The 12,638-nt window shown below is 37.0% G+C and overlaps 2 pseudogenes; both read right to left on the bottom strand.

The window, feature by feature from the left end:
* Window positions 1–1,024: 1,024 nt before the first annotated feature.
* On the bottom strand, window positions 1,025–1,824 carry LOC149541226 (expansin-like A2 pseudogene; annotated as a pseudogene).
* A 73-nt stretch (window positions 1,825–1,897) lies between these two features.
* LOC149541225 (uncharacterized) lies at window positions 1,898–11,202 on the bottom strand (annotated as a pseudogene).
* Between the last annotated feature and the right edge of the window lie 1,436 nt (window positions 11,203–12,638).

Below are 12,638 nucleotides of genomic sequence, written 5' to 3'. Positions count from 1 at the left end.
CATAATGATTTGTTGCAGGCAAAATGAAGAGGTTTTTCAAAGTTTAAGTTCTCAGTTCTAAATTCAGAGAAGACCATTTTCAAGACATTCTATCAAATAGTTCATATGTATTGATAGAATGTGCACTCCTTGTATCCCTTGCATTACTTATCAGGTCTAATGTCTGCTTCATAGTACTTGGAGACCGAATATGCCTCGAGCACTAATCGTAGCTTTACAAATTTGTATAATGTGTGTTGTGCATGCATAGGGTGAGTTCCAATGAAAAATTTTGTACAGACCAAGTGCACTAATGCACACAAACCAAGTCACAAAAATCATTCCCACCCTATGTGTCTCATAATGTTGCAAGGCAAATAGACAAACCAATATAACACAAGTGATAGGAACCCAATCCTTGTTGTTCATCACCCATACTACAACTGTTACTCCAATGGTGGCTCCCACATTGTTGCTAAAGAAATACGTGTTGAAATAGGTGGATATTTTAGTCTTTTCTTTAGGATTAGTTTCTTTGAACTGGTCGGCTCCAAATGGAAATAGAGTACCCTTGAGGCATCCATCATAGCTTTGGCTCTACCCACTTTTGCACATGTAGAATTATGATCCAGTGAGTTGCATGCTAGGGGCTTTAATGATTCATAGTGTGCTTGTACTAATAATATAATGTACCTAACAAGCTCTATACAAGCAGAAGAAAAGGTCATCTTGAATCTGTCAACATAAGAGTCAAAAATCAGTCCTCCGAGTAGCACCACCATAAATGTAGTATCGAAAAAATTTGTGAGTGTAGTGGTTGATTCCGCGATTTCCAAATGGATAACCTCATTGAAATATGTCACAAGGTTTACAAGTATTGGCAGGAAAGCCACGCTATTGAAGAACTGCGTTGCATAAATAAACAATGCGGCATTTTCACCATAGTGATCTTTGCTCAAAGGTCTTCTTTTCTATTCTGCAAATGTTTCCAACTCGATATCCTTGGATTCATTGTGCTTGCCCTGCAATGCACTTGGTGACTGCCCTATAGCGAAAAATTCATTTTTAGTTTCTCACTTGGTAGAAAACTGGAGATGGACTGTGACATTAGGTTTTTCGCCCCATGGTTGCGAGTCATTGATTTCCACCTTGAAGATCCCATAGGGGCAACTTCAATGGCCATGATATCCGTTTGCCCTCCTTGGTACAAAAATTGCAGAGCAAGAAAGTATGGGTAATTGCTGATCTTGTCTATCTCCACTGTCATGTTCTTACCGTTTGTACTCGATATCCACAATACCCATCCTCACAAGCTTGGAAGATTTTGTGGGTTGTGCCATCTTTACAAAAGTGCTATTGGGCAGCACAAAATCTATCTGATTGTTTTGAATGAGGTCTGAAACCACAACTTTTACACCTGGTTTGATGCAAATCGTTAGGTCAATGCATCTGATTTGATAGCAACCACCACATCCAATCCCATCCCTATATAGTTTGGTGCTCGCTGTAGCCACATCACCATTGTTCAAGCTTGCTGCAAGGGACTCATATCCACATGCTCTCGCATTGGCAGACTGGGAAGAAGTGTAATATGACACTTTTGATTTGTGAAGGCATCGATCACAATAGAAAATAGTGGGGAAGATGAGCATTGCAAGTATCCATCCCTAACATCTTCCTTGATATAATGGAACCATTATGACGTGCATGTTACTTAGCAACCTGCAAGATTCATCCACTAGCGGCTATGAATTGTTTTGAAACCTTCATAATGCATTTAGATGACTACTCAATGGAGGCTATCAGCATTTGATCGAATGTTACAACAAGAACTGCCAAAGCCATTATTCAAAACTGGCAATTTGTAAAGACTTTGATGTTGTGCCATTCACACCAAAATACAATTTCCTATAGTGCATCAGCCCAATAATGATTCCTTGTTTGTGGCGGCAGAATATTCAAGGTTTTGAAGCTTATGCTTTGTGGACAATGACACATCGCTCTCTCTAGTACTCCACTTCATCTCTCTGATGCATGATAACAAGGGCCCTTCTCACAACTGATATTCGATGTGCCTCTCTAATGGTGGAGAGCCTATGTGGCACCCACTGCATTATTGAAAACCTTCATTGCATGACAACTTTTAATAGCATTGCAATAACAAGAACCTTTGAGTTACTAAGCATCTTCACTGTTGCTGGATTGAAATAAAGTTGCATGATGAACTTGAGATAATTATTAATAGCAAATAGAAATGCTGGGACCACGAGAAGGTAATTTTCACGAGCCGCCTGCAATTCACCTGAAGAATGGTATCCAAAGATAACAAATCTGGATGAAGTGTCCCATTTAAAATGTGTTGAATCACTTCTTGATGATTATCATTATAAACATCCAAACAAGTAGCCGAGAAACCATAGCCATATGTAGGAAAAATGTCCTTGATTTCACTAATTTTTGACTCATGAATTGTAGTCTCTTCTATAGAGTTGAACTCATCCTTCAATGTCAAGCTAGAAATGTCAGGAGCTCCCTCATCTATCTTATAGTTTCTCAACTTTTGGGGCTTTGAGTTACCTGTTAACTGGGATATATAACCGTATTGTGCTTCATCCAAGTGCATCCATCCATTATGACAAAGCTCATCAATCTTGTTCATAAGTTTGTCTTTTGTCAAGATTCTAGAGAAATGATCCACTCATAGTAAGCCTATCAAAACTACCAGATATTGCAACCATTTCACTAGTAATCTCACTCCTTATGTAATGTCCCCCACTTAGCCAGTCTGGATGTATGTTGTCGTTAGCCCATTCTTGTATGGTCCCGAGGGCTAACCAAGACTTCAAAGGGGATCCTGAGGTTATTTGGCCTAGTCAAATTTAATTACAGGCCAAACAGAGTTTGTTTGTTGGGTTTTCAGAAAGAATTACTATTTTTAGTAAGCCAATAGGGGGATGCAGTGCCTTCAATTTTCAGTGACAAGATGAGATGCGTTTTATTGGGCTCTTTCTGATGAGCTATTATATGTGAGATTTCGAGTTTATTTGGTATATTATTTTAATGTTTGAAGTTATAATGGTAAAGTGACTATTTAAAATTAAATATTATAATGTTTCATAAAGTCACTTTATACAAAATCAAGAGTCCCCCTTTTGAGTACATACATGGACTTTGTAAAAGGAAAAAAAGAAGTAATACTAAAACTCATGTATTATCTCACACTGGCAAGACAGAAGCGTGGAGCAAGTGAGGAAGGGATTAAAAGAAAGAGGATAGCCCTCATTTATTCAGGCTTAGAAATATCAAAGAAATTGGGAAATTTTCTAGAGATTATGCCTCAATAGTTTGAAAGATGAAATCCCTTCAAGTTGGAAATATTGATGCCATTGAAAGAGATGGTCTTGAGATTCAACAGGGTAGCAGTCTGAAAAAGTAGATACGAAAAAGCAGTCTGAAAAAGCGAAACTAAAAAAGCAGGCCGAAAAAGTAGTCCGAAAAAAGTGGAACCGAAAAAGCAGTTCAAAAAAGCAAATCGAAAAAGCAAAGCAGAAGGGGCAGCATTGAAGAAAATTATTACAACCATCTACAACCAGGTTCCTTTATTAGTATTTTTTTTTAGGTGTTATAAGTTTTAGCTATAAGTGTGCATTATACCAGCATTATCATTTTATAATCCATGTAAATGCCAAAAGTCTTGGCCATATTTCAGGAGCATTGTATTAGAAATTTCATTGCAAATTAAGAAGATAATAGTTGCTGGTGTCATTTAAGCAATTCAATATCATTATTTATCAACTAGTTAGTTTGCATAGCAACTGTTTGTAAAAATGCCAGTTGGCTGTAGGTGTTCATTTCTCATGCTTAGATCATATATATGCACTGAATATTGTCAAAATTAGTAGCACACTCATGTTAGGCCATTGTGTAGTCCATTTGGAGTCTTCTAGCGTAAGAATCTCATTGATGCGAATTGAAAAAAAAGTCGTTTAAAGCTAGCTGAAAAACTATATTAGTCATACGTCCCTTGAATGTGAATTGTTTGATGAAATTCCTTGAGCTTTCATCAGCATTTTTTGATAGCAAATTTGAGGAGGGCCATTATAGTGGTATCAAAGCTCATTACAAGGGTCCATTATAGTGGTATTAGAGCTTGCTAGCAAAGTGTTTGACAAAATGTCAAACAACTAAAGTATAAAGATTTTTGGTGTTTTACCGATTGGGGTTATTACAGTGGTATCAGAGCTATAAGTCCTACCATCCTATGGAGGTCTCATAGGGAATTTGGAACAACCGGATAGAGGGGAAAGTGTTTGAAAAAATGTCAAAACACTAAAATCAGAGCATTTATGTTTGAGCATGCGACAGGGGCCTTATAATTTCCGCAATACTAGAGCAAGACAAAATAGGATTTCAGACTTGCAGAGCGAACAATCTAGTTCATCCGTGCAGGTGGACATAGAATCCAGTCATACAGACACAGAGGAGGTATTCTTGGATCAAGTCAGCAATATGGGTGACTAAGATGACATGAATACAGGATTAGGCAGAGGCAGGAATGCCAATCCAGATTAGGGAAAGGAAAGATTCTTATAGTTATTAGACACCTTAGCACAAGGACAGCGATCAACAGAGTAGAGAGCACAGGAACAGAGTCAGAGATTGGAGATTATGATTCAGATGATGGCTCGTCAAATGGGGTTGAATGCTAATGTGGGTGGAGGAAATAATTAGAATGGTAATAATCAGGATGGGACACATAATGGAGGCAAACAAGTTGGGAACAATTTCGGTCATGCACCCTAGCATACTAGGACAATGAGTTCACGGCCCATGATTCCCACATTTCCTCCTAGAGCTCCAGAGCAACCTGTACTAGAGCCCTAGATCACTAATATACAGGACTAGCTGAAGAGAGATTGAGAAGCCAAAGGTCCAAATTTTATTGCTGCAATTACCTTTAGGGAGTATATAGATGTGCGGATGAAGCATATGCCACGTGGACATGACAGGAACCAAAGCTATGAGCTATGGAATAAAGTAGGGAAACTTCAGTTACCATATTATGATGGCTCGGGGAAGTCTACAGCAAGAGCTTGGGTTCAAAAGCTTGACACATACTTTCAATTGAACCCTATGCCTAAGAAAGAAGCTATTAAGTATGCGGCAATTCACTTGGATGGGTTAGCACACAAGTGGTGGCATCATGGTATGGTCACTATGGGTTATGCACACATTACCTCATATGTGGAGTTTATGGAGAGACTGATTGAATGCTTTGATAGGCCTAAGGATTGTACCTTCCCTATGACAGGCAAAAACTTGTATGAGGAGCTTAACAGACATGCAAATTCGATGCAGGGAGACATTAGCACATCTTCAGGTAATGGTCTATCTGCATCATCTTCACAGGCGATTAGGGAAGGAATGGGAATGATGAAGTTGAGTTATTTACATCTTCTATCAGATCGTGACCATCTTCGTAGCCTTGTCAAAGACTATTTAGATGCCTTGAGGAGAAAGGAGGAGGAAGTTGACAAGCTTTCTCATGAGCTTGAGGACACTCGAGCTTCTTTGGTTAATATTCCCTTGGCATTACAGGACTGGGAGGGACATGGGGATAAGCATGACATGGAATTGAGTTTAGTTTCATCTTGCACTCCTGATGCTCAGCTTTCTACAACAGGCAGATCATATGTGGTCGTTGACAATGTTGCGAGTTCATCTTGCATTCATATCCAGGATATAGGGACAATGTCAGACATGTATGTGGAGTTAGTTGGTATTGGTCATATTACTCAGGTGAGGAGTTTGCTTGAGTTACCAGCTAATTCTAGTTTATGGATATGGACTCAAGATTGTTACATTGGCATTTGGGATTCAGTTGACTGGAGATCTTTAACACTTTCTGGTAGCAGTGATTGTTTGGGTGCTATCATGGATTTGATTAGCAGATTGCATGGTTTTTTCTTTTCTTGTGCCAGCAGCTTGTCTGATGTTGGTATTAGTTTTTATACATCGATGTTGGGCTTTGTTCATATATCCAGTTGACCATTCTTGCTGGAATGTGTTGATGATCTTTCATATTTGGCAGTGTGTATAGATGAGTCCCAGGATCATATTGGCATTGATGACATCTAGGAGGATGCAGTGGGCAGTTTTGGAGACTTAGTTTCCTTGAAAATTTCTTTTGGTATAGAGGAGTTGGACAACAGTGCTATAGAATTTGATACTCTATATGTTGATATGAGCTTTGGAGTTGATTCACAGGATATAGATGGTAATACTCTAGAGAGCAGTAACTTTGAGGATACTCCTTTAGACAGTGTGTCAGAGGAGGTTTGTAGGAGACAGTCTAGCCAGTGCCATCATGTGTCTAGTCAATTGAAAGTAAGTGAGCAAGACATTTCTATCGCTTGCCAACATTTTGACTCTGCTCGTCAGTTATTAGCAGTTTATGGATGGGGTTTTCCTACTAGTGATGAGTAGGGAGGCAGTTATCTTTCCTTGACAAAGATCCACTCTTTATGGGAGGCTATCCGGATTCTGAGATAGGATTATATTCAGTTGGCAGTTGACAGAGATTATCTTATGAAGTGGGGCAGTACAACATATGACGTGTTATTGGTCAGGGAAGATGAGGTGAGTGAGCTTACTCAGTAGCTCGAGGTGACTTCTGAGTTTCTTGAGAGTACACAGTTGGCTTTCAAGGAGTCACAGTTTTATTTAGCTAAGGTGACATGGAGTTAGAAAGACTTCAATCTTTACCAAATTCTATACAATCATGGACTATGGTGTCTGGTGATTCGAGGATGTCCATGGTCGAGGTTGATAAAGGTAGTGGAGATGAGGATATATCTGTCCACGACACTAGTATTGGCATATTTGGTACGTTTCCACTAGAGGTAGGTTCAGCTGAGTTAGGCACTGCAGTTGAGCATTGTGGTATGTTTGATTTGAAGGGCACAGAGACTAGTGATGTTGTTGATTCTACACCCTCGGCTATATTATCATCTGACTTAGCTAATGATTGGTCACAGTTGGTCGTATCATGTCTGCATGATGAGTCTTTGATTGGGATTGGTTCTTTTTATCGACATTATACTACAGGATATGTTCATCAGTTTTCTTTTGATCCATGTGTTGAGGAGTTGATGGAAGACAGTTTTGGACTGGGCTCTCATTTTTGCTATCTACCATGTAATGACTATTCACCATCAGCAGTGCATGGGTGTTATGGTTATGAGACAGTGGCCAGTAATCTGTAGAGTTGTGTTAACTACAACAGATGTACAGTGTGTGGATTCTCTTTATTTGGTGCAATTTCATGTGGGAGTGGTCACCATTGTAGCAGAGTTGGAGTGTGCATTTCGCATAACATGGTGGGTTGTGTGGATGGTGTTTATTATGTTGACAGTTTGGGTGATCTACTCTACTTGGGGTCTGATATTTTGAGAGTTTTTGCCTCATGGGTTCTTGACTATGGCAGTAGTGGATTTGGAGTTCAGTTGCACCGTGATTCATGATTCATTCATGGATTCCTCTTCATTATATTTCAGAGGTTGTTGCAGGAGCCTACGTTGACTGACAGTAATACAGTTTATGACTACATTTGGGATCCAGGTGGAGCAACTAGTTTTTTGTTCAGCCATTGCTTGGGGAGAAGAAATTTCAGGAAGGGTAGACTGTAATGTCCCCCACTTAGCCAGTCTGGATGTATGTTTTTGTTAGCCCATTCTTGTATGGTCCCGAGGGCTAACCAGGACTTCAAAGGGGATCCTGAGGTTATTTGGCCTAGTCAAATTTAATTACAGGCCAAACGGAGTTCGTTTGTTGGGTTTTCGGAAAGACTTACTATTTTTAGTAAGCCAATAGGGGCATGTAGTGCCTTCAATTTTCAATGACAGGATGAGATGCATTTTGTTGGGCTCTTTCTGATGAGCTATTATATGTGAGATTTCGAGTTTATTTGGTATATTATTTTAATGTTTGAAGTTATAATGGTAAAGTGACTATTTAAAATTAAATATTATAATGTTTCATAAAGTCACTTTATAAAAAATCAAGAGTCCCCCTTTTCAGTACATACATGGACTTTGTAAAAGGAAAAAAATAAGTAATATTAAAACTCATGTATTATCCCACATTGGCAAGACGGAAGTGTGGAGCAAGTGAGGAAGGGATTAAAAGAAAGAGGATAGCCCTCATTTATTCAGGCTTAGAAATATCAAAGAAATTGGGAAATTTTTTGAAGATTATGTCTCAATAGTTTGAAGGACGAAATCCCTTCAAGCTGGAAATATTGACGCCATTGAAAGAGATGGTCTTGAGATTCAACAGGGTAGTAGTTTGAAAAAGTAGATACGAAAAAGCATTCTAAAAAAGCGGAACCGAAAAAGCAGGCCAAAAAAGCAGTCTGAAAAAGCGGAACTGAAAAAGCAGGCCAAAAAAAGCAGTCCGAAAAAGTAGTTTGAAAAAGAAAATCACAAAGCAAAGTAGAAGGGGCAGCATTGAAGAAAATTATTACAGCCATCTACAACCAGGTTCCTTTATTAGTATTTTTTTTTAGGTGTTATAAGTTTCAGCTGTAAGTGTGCATTATACCAGCATTATCATTTTATAATCCATGTAAATGCCAAAAGTCTTGGCCATATTTCATGAGCATTGTCTTAGAAATTTTATTGCAAATTAAGAAGATAATAGTTGCTAGTGTCATTTAAGCAATTCAATATCATTATTTATCAACTAGCTAGTTTGCATACCAACTGTTTGTAAAAATGCCAGTTGGCTGTAGGTGTTCATTTCTCATGCTTAGATCATATATATGCACTGAATATTGTCAAAATTAGTAGCACACTCATGTTAGGCCATTGTGTAGTCCATTTGGAGTCTTCTAGCATAAGAATCTCATTGATACAAATTGAAAAAAAAAGTCATTTGAAGCTAGCTGAAAAACTATATCAGTCATACGTCCCTTGCATGTGAATTGTTTGATGAAATTCCTTGAGCTTTCATCAGCATTTTTTGAGAGTAGATTTGAGGAGGGCCATTACACCTTAGTCCTGGATCCTCAACTTGTGCTGGAAATATCATTGAACTTGAATGATAAGAGTTTTTTGTCATTAAATGTTTGAGTGAGATAACAAGTATACAGTAGCTTCAAAGCAAACTTTACTATTCTTGCACACAACATCTTCAAACATGGTTGTAGATGCAACTCTAAGTTGTTGGAAGAATATTTAATGGTATATTTTGATGTCAAATTCAATCCTTTCTCTACTACTGGTACCAGTGTCTCGTGCATATAAGCAAGCCTTGGAAGCAATTCTTGGTTACCTTCCTTGGAAACTCCTGAAGAGATGAATAATGGTGCAGTAGGAGCATAGGCTTCCATAAAGGCATCTACAATAACAACTACATCATTTATGAAGTCCAATACCTCCCAAAGATCTCCATGAAGTTGTCCAATTGATGAATTCTCATTTTCTCTAGAGGAAGGTAGGACCTCTAAGAAAAAGGAGCACCAATGATCCATTGTATCAACTATAAGCAAGAACTGAGGAATCACTCCTCCCAAATTGTCAACCAATCCTAGTTGTGACTTTAAAGAATTGAAAACTAGTAATTGTGTCAAATCTAAATTGTCATGTCCATATATAGCAGCAATATCCATCAACTTTGGCATGTCTAGCAACCTCTTCCCCAGTAAGAGATCTGTGTGTACCTTTTTCTAAGTCAGATTATGAACATGAAGCTGATGAAGCATAATAAATCATATCAAACTAAATCTGTAATTCTGAACCGATGCAATGAATTCTGAATAGTGGCATAGGAACTTTCATATTTGCATTAGAACTTTGATCTTTATCCTTTGTAGAAACATTGTTAAGCAAATCAGAAACAATTTTGGAGAATTCTTCATGGGAGGTTACTTTAAAAGTTTTAAAAATGGTGTATGTGCACCTATAATTTTATATGAATATTTTACAATCAATTTGGTCTCTAGTTAATACTTGAATTGTTTGATATCTAAGATTGATTTTGTGAATTGTTTGTTAGGTGTATTTATTGCTTTATTTGGTGATGGTCATATAAGAATTATGTCAGCTTTAGGAGTAGTACCCTAGAGGTTTGGGGGTTGTTGTCATCATCTTTATGATGTGTATTTTTTAGTGTTTATGTGATATTAACATGGTCATGATTATTTTACCCAAACATAAACTCATTATTTTGTAAACTTTTTAGAGTGTATTTTAATGTATGGTTTAAGGACTAATATTTGTTGTAATTGTCTCATTGAGGAGCTAGATTTTATTATCATTCCTTTATAATTTATGAGACCTATTTGTGATGTGAGCTTAGGGGAGGTTATCTAGGTGCATATCCAGGGAGTGGCTTACTATAGGTTCAAGGCCTAAAAATGCTAGATCTAGGGTAACCTATCTCAAGTTTGTTATAAGTGATAAATCACTAAATAAAATTCAAGATCACATTAAAAACATGATTAGTGATATTGCCTCACTCATTCCTTGAGTTCTTGTATAGGTTGAGGAAAAGAGTGAGATAATACCTAGAGAGTAGGTATGCTTAGAGTACCTTATATTCATGAGAGGGTATTGTAGTTCTACATGGATAATATTTAGGGTCCAAGGTCCAAAGTGTCAAAGTTATGATAACCCAATGCTTGAGGCTCTAGGGTCTAGAGAGATGAGTCTAGGGTAACTCAAGTAGATGACATGTGGGTCTAGAGAGATGAGTCCAGGGTAACTCAAGTAGATGACATGTGCGGAAACTCTTGTAACATATAACCTAAGTCTCCTTTGTAGGTTTTTCATTTTCCTATTGATTAGTGTGTATCACATTCTTAATGTATGTAGTACAATTTAATAATATAGATAACTTTTTAGGATCTCATTCTTAGTTTCTTTATGTGATTTTTATTTATTTATTTCTCAAGTGGGGTTTCTTGTTATCTCCTTAGCATGGTGGGAGTGGACCTTTAATTCTACATGGTTGGGTGGTAGTGATTATATTACCATTGAGGTTTAATGTTTGTGTTTGTGTGTTGGATGACCCTTGGAGTAGTTGTAGTTCCTTGTTTATCATTATTGGAGACTTGTTCTTATATTTCATATTTTGTATTTTGTATCATTTAGTAGTATATTAGTTGTAATGTTTTTGAATATTGTGTTGTAGTTTTTACTTGGTCATTATTACATTCCCCATGACTTGTGCATTGGATGTTATTTCATTGTGTACATATTTCATGGTATCATTTGTATCTATGTAGTCACTTAGGTGATTATGTACTTCATGCTCATCCATGGATGTGTGACTTTGTATGTATGAGTTATCTTTATCATTAATTAACTATTAAGTAATTCAACATTATTGAGCCCTTGAGACTTCTAATCAATGTTCAAGTTATATTTATGTGCATGTGTTATCTTATGATACTTTGCTTCCACATTGTTTTACATTATTGTTTGTAAAATTTTAAAGAAAAAAATTATTCTATAAACTTAGTATCATGTTTTAGGTTAATTTATCTTAGGTTCACTGATAGGGTATTACATCAATGGAGTATGGTACTTACATTTTATCTAAATCGAATATATATTGTAGAATTATTTCGTTGAATGCATTTGTTTTGATTTTTTAATGTTATTTTCATTTAACTAACTCAAATTTTTACAGTTCTATACATTCTAACATGCTCATAGGGATCTAGATGTTGACATATTAGTCAAGTTTTTTATTAGTGACACACACTTATTCAGATTGTATATAGCCACTGAGCTTATTGAACAGTTTACAGTGTTTTCCATGTAATTCAATAGCCACCGAGTTCTACAATTGCTACCAAGTCCTTTGGACAAAATTCAATGGTTACCAAGTAGATTTAGTTAGTGTGAAGTCCAATAGTTCAAACCATGCATTTTAGTATATGTTGAGTTTATAAGTGGTTACTGAGCATTACAATGTCTATCGAGTTCAGAGTTCAAGTGATGTGAAGCCAGTGTTAACCGAGCTACTTTGTGCTAACCAAATGATTTAGTGTTTGTTGAGTTGTACAATATCTACTGAGACACCAGTGTAGATCGAGTTCGAGATTGATCAGTATGGACTGAGCTTCTACGTCTAATGAGTGCATGATGATGTCGAGCATTGACATTGGATGCCAAGTATCAGAACCTCACCAAGTTATTCTTCAGAACCTGAGTGTCTTCATGTGGGCTGACTTTGTAATATTTGTGTTAACTTGTATCATGGCTGACTTTGTAATTATGTAATTTGGATTGGTATATATATGTAATGTACTATACCATATCAATGCAAATGAATGGGTGTGAATACATGAATGTAATATGAATGTGGATGTGAAAGTTAAAGTTATAAATGTAGAAGAAAAAGAGTGAATTGTAAAGGCCATAACAACAAGGAGTAGCAGAGACATATCTATCATAGAAAGGTGATTAGTATAGAAAGGAATATCTTTCAGCAAACCCAGTTGCAAATCAAAGATATACTATTGCTTCATCCTAACAGGTGAACCGGTCAAAATCCTTTAACAAGGTAGACCTAAGAATATTTCATAAATCTCTTTACTGAGTGCATACTTCATTGTATGTTTATAAATCCTCTCACAAGGTGGACCTAGT

The sequence above is a fragment of the Cupressus sempervirens genome, chromosome 9 (genome assembly GCF_028749045.1).
Source record: "Cupressus sempervirens isolate cs-2001-9-10 chromosome 9, ASM2874904v1, whole genome shotgun sequence".
Classification (NCBI taxonomy): domain Eukaryota; kingdom Viridiplantae; phylum Streptophyta; class Pinopsida; order Cupressales; family Cupressaceae; genus Cupressus; species Cupressus sempervirens.
Note: the sequence above shows the minus strand (reverse complement) of the source record. Positions and strands in the feature narration are given on the sequence as shown.